Here is a 12999-nt window from a genome sequence, read left to right as displayed (position 1 = left end):
GGTTGTGTGTGGGTTTCATTAAAAAAGATGGGAGTCTTTCCTGTTTGTGTTTCAGCAGAGAACAAAATGAATTTGATCTCCCTACACAAACCAAAGAAGATAATACAGCTGACCTTTTGAAACATAATGAGCATACGGTAACACTTACTAACTATCCATTATAACTAGTTAACAGATCATTAGTAAACAGTTAATTAATAAGCTATTAATGACTTGTGAAGTATTTGTTACTAGCCTGTTAAGGATTAATAATGATGCCTTTATAGATAGTAAATAGGTCATTAATAAACTGATAGTTAATGAGTTATAAATGTGACATCCGCTGCTAATCCAGGACGCGAGAACATACATGGAGGTGCACGTCGAGCACTGGAAATCTGCAAAAACAAAAACAGAACAGACACGAAACAGGAACGGAACCGGCCGGAACACGAGCAGCAACCGTTCCAGGTCTCGGGATCGGGTGTGTGTATATGTCTGTGTGGCTATGTGTGTGTATGTGTGTGTGTGTTTGTGTGTGTGTGTGTGTGTGTGTATATGTCTGTGTGGCTATGTGTGTGTATGTATGTGTGTCTGTGTGGCTATGTGTGTGTATGTGTATGTGTGTCTGTTTGGCTATGTATGTGTATGTGTGTCTTTGTGCAGGGATTAAAGTTCTCCGTCTCTAGACGGATTTCCGTCAGTTGGAAAATAAGAAAAAAAAGAAAGAACAAAAAAGATTTGCACGTGCGTTTTCTTGAGGTACAGTTTAAAGGGGACCTATTATGAAAAACAATTTTTTTCTTGTTTTAACATATATAAAGTGGTCTCCCCCGACCCTGCCAGCACAGGGGAGACAAAATACCATGGAATTCTGCAGGGTCTGCTCCCCCCCTGACTGAGTCTTCCAGTGTCACGTGACCTTTTTTTGAGCCATTCTGAATCTCTTTTCCATAGGTTCGGCCTCCGCTGCTGAAACCATGCCCACAACCAGCCTTCTACGCACGCTGGAGCGGTCCATCCTTGAGCCAGTCGGATCCAGGTTAAATCATCCAGGTTCCCGGGTGGTTTGGGAGCTGGGTCCTCGGAGGTCCGTCCCAGGTCGCATCAGCTTCACCCTCCGAGATTTTCAGCCAAATCTGTCGGTTTGATCACCGGTAACGGGCGATGCGCATAGGATGCGCTCCGGAGCCGATCTGTGCGCCGGCCGCCCGCCGTGGGGTTGCGGCGCCCGTCGCACAGCATCCGCCGGGCAGATCCGGCTGAAATTCCGCTGGTCGGTCCCCGGGAGTCCCTACTACCAGTCCAGGCGGGTTCCTGCGGTCCCGGCCGGTCGGAACCGGTCAGATTCCCCATTTAAAGCCGCGGTGATGCGCGCTGCTCCAGCCTACTTCCTCGTTCCCAAAGCGCGGCCCGTCCGACTAAATTGTCCAGGTTCCCAGCCGCTTTGGGAGCAGGAATTTCTGGGGTACGTCCCAGGCTGGACCAGCTTCACCCTCCGAGATTTTCAGCGAAATCTGTCGGTTTGATCACCGGTAACGGGCGATGCGCCCCGGAGCCACGCCGGGCGCCCGGCGTGGCTCCGGGGCCAGCGTTCAGCATCCGCCGGGCAGATCCGGCTGAAATAGTGCATAAATGTTATTTATATACAACTCAGATTTTATTTTTTTAACAATAAAGTTGCCATTTGTGAAAATTCAGTGTTGGGATTTATTTACAGGCTCGGGCTGCTCTGGCGGAGCGAGGTTTATTCTCCTCCCCTGCTACATGTCATTCAGGGAGCCAATCAGCACAGAGCCTCATTATCATACCCCCCCTTCCCTTAGAATGGAGCACAGAAAAAGGGGTTAGAAAAGGTAAAACTAGTGACAGGGCCCACAGGCTGGATTTATGATTTATGTAGAAAAAACAAGCTTTAGATTGTTTTTAAGACATTCAAGGCCTGTTTAAAATATACATTAAATGCCATAATATGTCCCCTTTAAGCCTGAATGGTTCGGCGTTAAATCGACGCAGAGCTTACGCCGTAGGCTCCGCGTTGGTGTAACGCGGAACCATAAATCATCCGTTAGACTATCCAATGAAATCATGTTAGGCATTAAACTGACGCTGTTGTAAACCAATAAAGCTGCCATTATTAGCCAATCAGAAACAGAGGAGGGCGGGTTCGCCCCGCCCTCAGGGAAGACTGACTTGTCAGAGACTGGGGGACCAGTAGTCACGTCATTTAATTCACATATGCGCGTGGTGTGAAACTACCAAACAATGAACACGGCGTCGAGAAACAGCGGTAGCGTTAACAAAGCGCTGTTTTTAAAACTCAAACTAAATTAAGTTTTCTTTTGAGAAAATGCTGAAAGAGGGGTCACTAAAAGCCGGGGACACCACGTTTTTCTGCCCCGCCCGCCCCCGCTGCCCTCGTGAACAAAAACATGTTAAAGCGGCTGCCGGAGAAATCAGCTCAGAAACCAGCGCAGAAATACGGAACAACCGGTTTACTGGACTGTTAATGCTGGAAATTACTTGCTGTTTGAGCTGCATTAATGCTGCCATATGCGGTAATCTCCGCTCACACAGACAACCAGCTGCGTTAAGAAACGGACCTCACTCGAACCACGCAAGGAGAGCGCGTCGTACTGTGTTAGGATGGCCGGGTAACGGCTGGACTGAAGACAATAGGAGGCTTGAGGCAGAGGTCAGGTGTATACCAACTCAGTGTTTATTTCACCAAATAGACACATCTCCAAAAACACATTCTCCCAAAAATGGCTGCAGACCCACAGCAACACGTGGTCCTGGCAGCAACCGGGATTGATGGAAACTGGCAGCCTTATATACACCCTGCCACTGACAATGACCACAACAAAAGGGAGAACTCACCCTCACCATACATTTAAATATATACCCCAAAACATGAAATACATGAAAATATATTTACAACTAAACCTCAAATACTCTAAATAAGGTTAATGATAAACTACAAAAATCAATTAGCAATCAAACAAAAGCTGAAGAGTCAATCAAAGGGGCCTAACACCCCTCCACTAATTGCTGACTTGGTTTCTCCTGAGCCTTTAAATTGGTGCTCAGCCCCTGCAGACACTTTTAGCCTGAACACCCTGCAGAGGAGAAACAGAGGTGAGTAAGCTACACAGCATGGCACAGGTACACCAATCACATAAGCACATGTGTTGAGCTATCCAAACCAAATGTTTGTCTCTGTTTTACAGGCTGGCCTTCAATTCCTCCCAGCAACAAAAATCTACAAAAACACAAAATTAACAAACAACTTCAATAAAAATATTAAATGTTTTGTGTTTGTGTCTTAATTTACTGATGACCACCATAAATACTATAAAATACAGATATCAACAAGTAATGAAGAGGGCCTTCATTACATACTGTAATACTAAATTATGATTATTACACCTACTACAGACGTCGCCGTTAAAGTACATGATCTTCGCACGTATCTTTTCGTGTCCAGTCAACTGTGTGTGGGCAAAACTTGCAGATCATTGAATCGCCAGACACGTTACACACAGACACGGACACACTCATACACACTCATACACACGCCCACCCGTGCACAACCAGTGTTCAGTGTTTTGGATATTTCAGCTTAAATTTCAAAACGTTATATAAGTTCAATGAAGTTCATATTATCTATATTTACTATAGCTTGTTTGGTTTCTTCTGCTATCGGACACACGCCTGATGCTTCATGGCAATATGTGTGTCTGGTGACAGAATAAATTAGACAAGCTAAAATTATTTGTTTGCATGAGCTGTTGCAATTTCCTTCTTTTTTGCACTTTAAATGGATATTGAAAGACCCATTTGAGTTATTTATTTTTTAGTTATTTCACAATAATTATTGTGAAATTATTATTTCACTAGTTATTTTACAGTCGTATAATTCAGGCAACAGCTCAAAAAACATTTTTAATTAAAGCTGCAAGCAGCGATGAACGGGCCCTCGCACTCACGGCCACCGCCCCCATAAGCATATCAGAAATGACACCACCCACGACTTCCTATGTCAAACCATTCAAAAGTTATAGCAGAAAAAAGGGAAAACCAATCAGAAGAAGGGGCGGGGCTAATTCAGGCCAATGAAGGTCAAGGACTCCATACAGAATCTGATGACACCACCCACGACTCTCTATGTCAAACCATTCAAAAGTTATAGCAGAAAATCGGGACAACCAATCAGAAGAAGGGGCGGGGCTAATTTTCGCCAATTATGGTCAAGGACTCAATACCGAGTCCGATGACACCACCCACGACTCTTTATGTCAAACCTTTCAAAAGTTATGGCAGAGAAAAGTATTCTAGTGGGCGCTGTTGAGCCGTTAGGCCACGCCCATTAATGCAAACCATGAAATATCAAATGTATCGACAGGCCTGGCTTTTCTTTAAGTTGCGACATGATACAGGTGTGTACCGATTTTTGTTCATGTACGTCAAACCGTATTATGGGGCTTGAGGCGCAAAGTTTTTTCTGTCTAAACCAATCAGATGAAGGGTGGGCGCGCTTTTTGCCATCTAGCATCGCCACGGTAACGCTTTTGAAAGAGAAAAGTAATGCGTGGTGTCGGAGGATGGAGACGCACGTTTTGATGTATAACACACCTGGGTGCACGTTACGTTCGGGCCGTATTAATGACAGAAGAAATGGCATAAATTGCGCCAAAATTACACGATTAATTCAAAATGTTCAAAATGGCCGACTTCCTGTTCGGTTTCGGCCATGGCGCCAAGAGACTTTTCTTTAAGTTGTGACATGATACAGGTGTGTACCGATTTTGGTGCATGTACGTCAAACCGTATTGTGGGGCTTGAGGCACAAAGTTTTCTAGGGGGCGCTGTTGAGCCATTAGGTCCCGCCCATTAATGCAAACCATTAAATATCAAATTTTTCACCAGGCCTGGCTCAGTGTTTCGAGAGGAGGTAGTAAAACGTTAATACCTGAAGCAACAGCAGGACTGGTGTCATCACCATCACCACCTTTGAACAGCCAATATGCTTACAGTGTTTTTTCATACACGTATAGTTCATACAGGAAGATAGTGTAGCCTTTGTCTCACTTGATTTGGCCTTGTATTCATATACATACTAATTGAATGATTATAGGCTATCCCATTTGTTGCCCAAATAAATCATTTCAAAATCAGTAAATAATTAAAATCAGTACTCGAGTTGTAAAAAAAAAAAATCAGGGGGGGTGGTGGATTTGATCATATGGGGACAGATAATTGTGCTGATTACAAATAATATAATATATTACAAATAATAGCAGTGACCAAAACTCCTGCAGAAATACTGCAGGAATGACATAGCAGCAGTTAAATGCAGCCTTCTGTAAGCTTTAAATATCCACTGGGCTTACATCAAATACATCAAAACACAACAATAAAAAACACTTTTCTGAACTTATCAATATGACTCTGTCCTTCACAGGATAAGTAAATGGATCACTGCAAAAACTCACAATCTTAACAAGAATATTTGTCTTATTTCTAGTTAAAATGTCTCATTTTAGTAAAAAAATCTCATTACACTTAAAACAAGACTCATCACTGGAAAAAACAACAATTTTCACCTGTTTCAAGTAGATTTTCACTTAAAATAAGTAGAAAAATCTGCATGTGGAACAAGATTGTTTTGCTTGTAATGAGAAGATAAATCTTGTCCCACTGGCAGATTTTTCTACTTATTTCAAGTGAAAATTTACTTGAAACAGGTGAAAATTGTCAAATAAGTTATTTTTCTGGTGTTATTTTTCTGGTGATGACTCTAAATGTTGAAATAGCAGTAAAACCAAATTCATTGATGAAATGACATAAGGGATGGAAAGGAGGGATGGAAGTTTTACAGGGGGGATGATTTGGACCGTTTTTATTTCAGGGGGGAAATCCCCCTCATCCCCCCTCAACTCGAGTACTGATTATAATAAAGTGTCTTATAAATCAATAATTTTAAAATCTCAATCCTTATTTTTATTTAACGGCCAGGGTTTATAGCCTGCATATTTACACTGTGTAGCCTGAAAGTGAACTGCAACTTACGTGCGGACGCATCTTTGCTGTGGAGGGGGCTGAATAAATCAACCAATTTTTGACATTTGGCCGTGTCTTCCTCCAGCGCCTTTTTTTTCTCTCTCCCTCTCGGCACCGCCTTGTCGAGGCAAAACCTCATTTTAACTCTCCCTCGCTGTGGAAACAGCCCCTGCTTGTAATAATGGCTGCAGCTCGAGCGGCAGAGCTGGTGGTGGGCGTGGTTTCAGCAGTGGAGGAGACCGAGGGGTGGTGTGCATTTTGGTGACGTAAAGAAAATGCACCAATCTTAACGGCTCACAGAAACCACGTGACACTGGGGGACTCTGTAAGGGTGGGGGCGAGCAGATCTTGCAGATTTTAATGGGATTTCATCTTTTCTGTGTTGGCAGGCTGAGGGGAGACCACTTTAAATATGTTAAAACAAGAAAACACGTGTTTTTCATAATAGGTCCCCCTTTAAAGATTTTCTAACAGTTTAGTTTGTTATGAACGTCAGAGATGTAGTTATAACACTGCATACTTGTGAATAATTATAAACATTGAAAAACGTACTTTTATATGAAAATAACCAGAAACAGATAGCTATAACATGGTATTTATATACTGCTTTAATGAACATTATTTTTATAGCCTATAAGCTATAAATATTATTTTTCTATTTTAATAAAATTAAATGTTTTTCTCTCATTTCAATTAAAACAAATAGGAATATTATCGGTTTTAATGACAATTATTGTACATCACAGCTAATTGTAAAATACATTGATTCAATTCGATTATATACAGGAATTACAGGCTATGATAATAATAGAAAAGAAAGAAAAATGACTCAAACAAAAAAAAACAGTGAGTGAGACAGGCAAGACAGCGACAACCAATGCAAGTGGGATGTCAACAGTGTATACATATTTCAAAACACAGACAACAACTTCTGAGCAAGTGGTTTGTTGAGCAGATATTGGAATTAATCTCAGATATTTGCATGAGGTCACTCTCACTCTCAACTAAATAAATAAATAAATATATATATATATATATAAATACAACAACACACCCCTCTCCTCTTAAAATAAATTCAAATAAACAATCAAACTTATTTCCTTATACAATTTATACAAAAACTATGTCTTTGTAAAAGAGCATAATACAAAGTCTTTCAGAATAAATGTACATATTTTTAACGTGTGACAGCATCCTGTATCATAACTACATCTATGCCGTTTGTACAAACCAAACTGTGTGGAAATCGGGTAAAGAGTCTGGGAGTTATGAATGATTGTAGTCCGGGAGAAACCTTGCTCAGTAGAAATGATGCACTAAGACGCAAATAATGCCCTGTCCAAGATGGCGCCCGCATCGATCGGCGCCCGGTCCAAGATGGCGGCCGCGCCCCACCCCCCCTCCCCCAAAGAGCTGCGCGCGCATTCCAAACTGCACTCATCCCCCCACCTTCCCCCCGCGGGAGCTCAACCCCTCCCCTCCCCTCCCAGTGCTGCTGCAGCAGTCTTCTCAGCGGCAGCAGTCCTGCTGGATCTGACTGAGACACAGTCTGATCACACATAAATATTCATTTAAAATCACGTCTAATGATTAGGTTTATCAAAATCACAGGACATTTTCAAAATACAGTAAACAATATACTGATGAAGTCCCATATGTCTATGACATTTATTGACAAAGACATAGCTTTTTACGTTATTAGTTCATTTTTTTAATTTTTAGAGTGACCAAGTTTTTCAAACACAATATGTTACAGTGTATGATTTTTTACTCCTGTTGTAAGCTATCTGAAACTGTCATTTGATTTTCCTTACACAAAATCTTTGATTTTTAATTAATATTTTTCCAGAAATACAGAGTGACATAAAAATGCCAATTCCTTTCAAGAAATAACCACGATACGCGACACAGTCAACAAGGAACCTACTGCCAATCAAATGTGTCAATCGCATTAAGATTGGATAAACCAAACAGCAACTAAAGCACATAATTTGATGAAAAATGTATACCTGACCAAAAGGTGGCGCTATGGAGTTCATCCAAGATTGTCATATCCACTTGTTCAGAATGCAAGCCCGATTAAATGTATTGAATTTGGGTTCATTCTGACCAATTATGTTTAAGTTACAACAACTTTTATGTTCATGGCGAGACCCCGAAATTTGACAACCTCTGACAGCGACGCCCTTTGACACAAACTTACAGTTTTCTCTGTCACTCATCGTCAATGCCTTACCTATTATCTCACCAACTTTGAGATCAAGAAACTGATCTCGTTTGGAGCACAGATGCATACTACAAGACATGACAATTCCTGGTGCCAACAGGTGGCGCTACAACCGATCCTGAATATTCCACCATAGATGGGTTCAGGCTCAACCTACAATCATGCACATACGTTTTCGACCACATCAAATCATGTATTGCTGAATTACAGCCAATTGATGTTTGATGGCGAAGCTTAAAAATGACCTCAAACTTCGCCGGATCACTACGGTCACGCCCTCTGGCAGAAACTTAAAAGCTTCGCAATTTAGCGTCGGCCATGTGTCTAGATTGTACAAACCAAGTTGTGAGCCAATTCGATAAAATCTCTAGGAGGAGTTCGTTAAAGTACGAGGCCTAGAAATGATCAGAATTCATGAAAAATGAAATTTTCTGTTCAAAATGCCGGACTTCCTGTGTAACTTAGACCATGGGTCCAAAAGACTTTTTTGTAGCTCTTTGTCTAATATAATACACACATAAAGGTCATTGCTGTAAGTCAAACCATATTGTGGGGCTCGTCAAAAAACATAAAATAGGTGGCGCTATAGAGCCCATTCTTGTGGACCCATGCCTGTCGCCCATAAAATACGTAATTTTACGCGACTCTGGAAGCGTGTGCAAAATTTGGTGAGTTTTGGAGCATTTTAAGGCCTCCAAAAAGGCAATTTATTTACGGCGAGAATAATAATAATAATAATAATTAAAGCTGCAAGCAGCGATGAACGGGCCCTCGCACTCACGGCCACGGCCCCCCATAAGCATATCAAAAATGACACCATCCACGACTTCCTATGTCAAACCATTGAAAAGTTATAGCAGAAAAAAGGGACAACCAATCAGAAGAAGGGGCGGGGCTAATTCAGGCCAATGAAGGTCAAGGACTCCATACAGAATGTGATGACACCACCCACGACTCTCTATGTCAAACCATTCAAAAGTTATAGCAGAAAATCGGGACAACCAATCAGAAGAAGGGGCGGGGCTAATTCAGGCCAATGAAGGTCAAGGACTCCATACAGAATCTGATGACACCACCCACGACTCTCTATGTCAAACCATTCAAAAGTTATAGCAGAAAATCGGGACAACCAATCAGAAGAAGGGGCGGGGCTAATTTTCACCAATTATGGTCAAGGACTCAATACCGAGTCCCATGACACCACCCACGACTCTTTATGTCAAACCTTTCAAAAGTTATGGCAGAGAAAAGTATTCTAGTGGGCGCTGTTGAGCCGTTAGGCCACGCCCATTAATGCAAACCATGAAATATCAAATGTATCGACAGGCCTGGCTTTTCTTTAAGTTGCGACATGATACAGGTGTGTACCGATTTTTGTTCATGTACGTCAAAGCGTATTGTGGGACTTGAGGCACGAAGTTTTATCTGTATGGACCAATCAGATGAAGTGGGGGCGCGCTTTTTGGCGTCTATCATCGCCACGGTAACGCTTTTGACTGAGAAAAGTTATGCACGTTATTGCAGGATGGAGACGCACATTTTGATGTATAACACACCTGGGTGCACGTTACGGTTCGGGCGAAGAAGCGGCTGAAGGGATGGCATAAATTGCGCCAAAATTACATGATTAATTCAAACTGGCCGACTTCCTGTTGGGTTTCGGCCATGGCGCCAGGAGACTTTTCTTTAAGTTGTGCTATGATACAGGTGTGTACCGATAAAGGAAGATAACAAACCTTAACAAACCATGGTTTACTATAGAACTTAGGAAATACGCTTTAAAGAAAAACAAGCTTTATAAAAGGCATTTACAAAGTCCTAGTCCTTTAAATTGTGCTACATACAAAAATTATAGGAATAAATACAACCACCTTATTAGAAATAAATAAATGATCTATGGATAATATTGAAAGAATCACTCAACAAGAAAAAAAATCATCTATTCCAGCCCAGTCTACATTTCAGGATGGTGCATAAGATAACAGAGCATACACAAATTGCTAATAAATTCAATGATTTCTTTATAAATGTGGTTCCACGTCTTGCAAAACATATTGAAAATGTTCATGGTTCTCCTTCTAACTATAAATGAAGGTTATCCCTCTTTAAAGAAGACCTATTATGAAAAACATAGGAACATACAATGACATAGTTATGCTGATTCTTTAATATTTGTCTTTAAATTTGTCTCAAATCTTAACTGTCTGCTGTTTCTCATCATTTGGGCCGACCACCCGTCATGGTAACCAACGAATGGCAATTTTGTAACAAATTCAAAATTTAATGTCTATCAGTTTTGGTTCAAATATAAATCATTGGTATAGTATGCATAAATGGCTTTATGAGGGTGACACTTCCATTATAGATAAAATGTATTTCAAAATGGTTTTCAAAAATGAAAGGACATATGAGTCTTTCTTGAAAAGTTAATTTAATTACTGATACTTATCAAAATATAAATTTTGTTAAGGAAATCTATTAATTTTGAGATAAATAACTCAAAGGCCTTATACATCATTGACCCACAACTGTGATTCAGGCTTAAAGCTCCCCTGCTACACGTCATTCAGGCAGCCAATCAGCACAGAGCCTCATTAACATAGCCCCCCCTCCCCTCAGAATCCCTCATAGAGAAGGTTAGAAACGGTAAAAATAAAGACATGGCCCAGAGGCTGAATTTCTCATTTATGTAGAAAAAACATTCAAAAGCTTTTTTTTAAGACATTCAATGCCTGTTTAAAATATACATTAAATGCCATAATAGGTCACCTTTAAATAATGTTTAAGCAAATGAAGCAATTCTCGCCAAATACAGTAAATTCCAGTTGTCCCTGAACGCACCAGGAGGATAATCGGTCAAATTTAGAATTCCGACCGGTCCCTGAATGCACCTCCTCCGCGGCGCTGCGCGGTCCCGACCAGATCTCGGCTGAAAGCCGATAATAATATAATACAATTGCAAAGCTGCTGTGAAATAAGGTGTAATACATGCACTGTAATTATTTTCTGTATAAAAATTGAATTTAAAAAGACGGGTTTGACTCAAAATCAGTGTGGTTTTATTTAAGTGGTCTCTGTGTCGGTAGAGAAATAAAAAAAAGCGAGCTGCATGTCGGCAGTTTTACTGGGGGGATGATTTGGACCGTTTTTATTTCAGGGGGGGATGCCATCCCCCCCTCATCCCCCCTCAACTCCAGTACTGATTATAATAAAGTGTCTTATAAATCAATAATTTTAAAATCTCAATCCTTATTTTCATTTAAAGGCCAGGGCTTATAGGCTACATATTTACACTGTGTAGCCTGAAAGTGAACTGCAACTTACGTGCGGACGCATCTTTGCTGACATTTGGCCGTGTCTTCCTCCAGCGCCTTTTTTTTCTCTCTCCCTCTCGGTGCCGCCTTTCCTCTTTTTCTTTTTTACCCGGCTGGGTGTGCATTATTTGCCTCTGGACTCGTCTCCCGGTCCACTCGCGCACACGCACACGCACACGCACGCGCGGCGACGGCGCGCTGTCTGTTCGGTGATACTGTTGGGGCGGGTGTTAATTTGAAACAAACCAACTATCTTGCCCAACTCACAAGCTACTGGCCTGGGTGGCCTCTGATTCGCCTGGCCTGACTCTCTAACTTAGAAAAAAAGTCAAATAGCCGGCGCTGCGGCGCACCAGCCGCCTGTGTAAAAAAAAAAAAAAAAAAAAGAAAAAAAGAGAGAGAGACGCAGGCGGCATCCTAGACCGGCGCATCGGGAATACTCCCGGTTCTCCCTATGGCCAGTCCTGGCCTGGTTAGAGTATTAGTTGCCGCAAAACTAACTGCGTCTGAACACTGATGCACAGGGAGGTGCGCGCGCATAAGCGCCCCGCCCCCCCGTCCCCCTGCGCGAGCCGCGCGGGAGCGCGCCCCCTCCCCTTTCTCTTCCCCAACTCAGAGCTGCATTTTGCGCGTTCACGTGTGTGACAGTCTGAGACAGGGTGGCAATGATTCATTCGACATAAATATTCATTTAAAATCACGTATTTGAAGGACTTTATTGAAATTCACACAATATTTTCACATTACAGTAAACAACATATCTATGAAGTCGGATGTCAATTTTGACATTTTGTGACAAAGACATAGCTTTTTATGTTATTAGTTAATGTTTTTAATTTTTAGAGTGACGAAGTTCTCCGAAAATAATATGTTCCAGTGTATGATTTTTTAGTCCTGTTGTAAGCTATCTGAAACTGCCATTTAATTTTCCTTACACAAAATCTCTGATTTTTAATTAATATTTTACCAGAAATACAGAGTGACATAAAAATGCCAATTCCTTTCAAATTACGGCCACGATACGCGACACGGTCAACAAGGGACCTACTGCCAATCAAATGTGTCAATTTGCTTAAGATTGGATAAACCAAACAGCAACTAAAGCACATAATTTGATGAAAAATGTATACCTGACCAAAAGGTGGCGCTATGGAGTTCATCCAAGATTGTCATATCCACTTGTTCAGAATGGAAGCCTGATTACATGTATTGATTTTGGGTTGATTCTGATCAATTATGTTTAAGTTACAACAACTTTTATGTTCATGGCGAGACACCGAAATTTGACAACCTCTGACAGCGACGCCCTTTGATAAGAACTTACAGTTTTCTCTGTCAGTCATCGTCAATGCCTTACCTATTATCTGACCAACTTTGAGATCAATAAACTGATCTTGCTTGGAGCACAGATGCATA

The sequence above is a fragment of the Cololabis saira genome, chromosome 7 (assembly GCF_033807715.1).
Source record: "Cololabis saira isolate AMF1-May2022 chromosome 7, fColSai1.1, whole genome shotgun sequence".
Classification (NCBI taxonomy): Eukaryota; Metazoa; Chordata; class Actinopteri; order Beloniformes; family Belonidae; genus Cololabis; species Cololabis saira.
The sequence above is the reverse complement of the archived record's forward strand: the minus strand, read 5'-3'. Positions refer to the sequence as shown.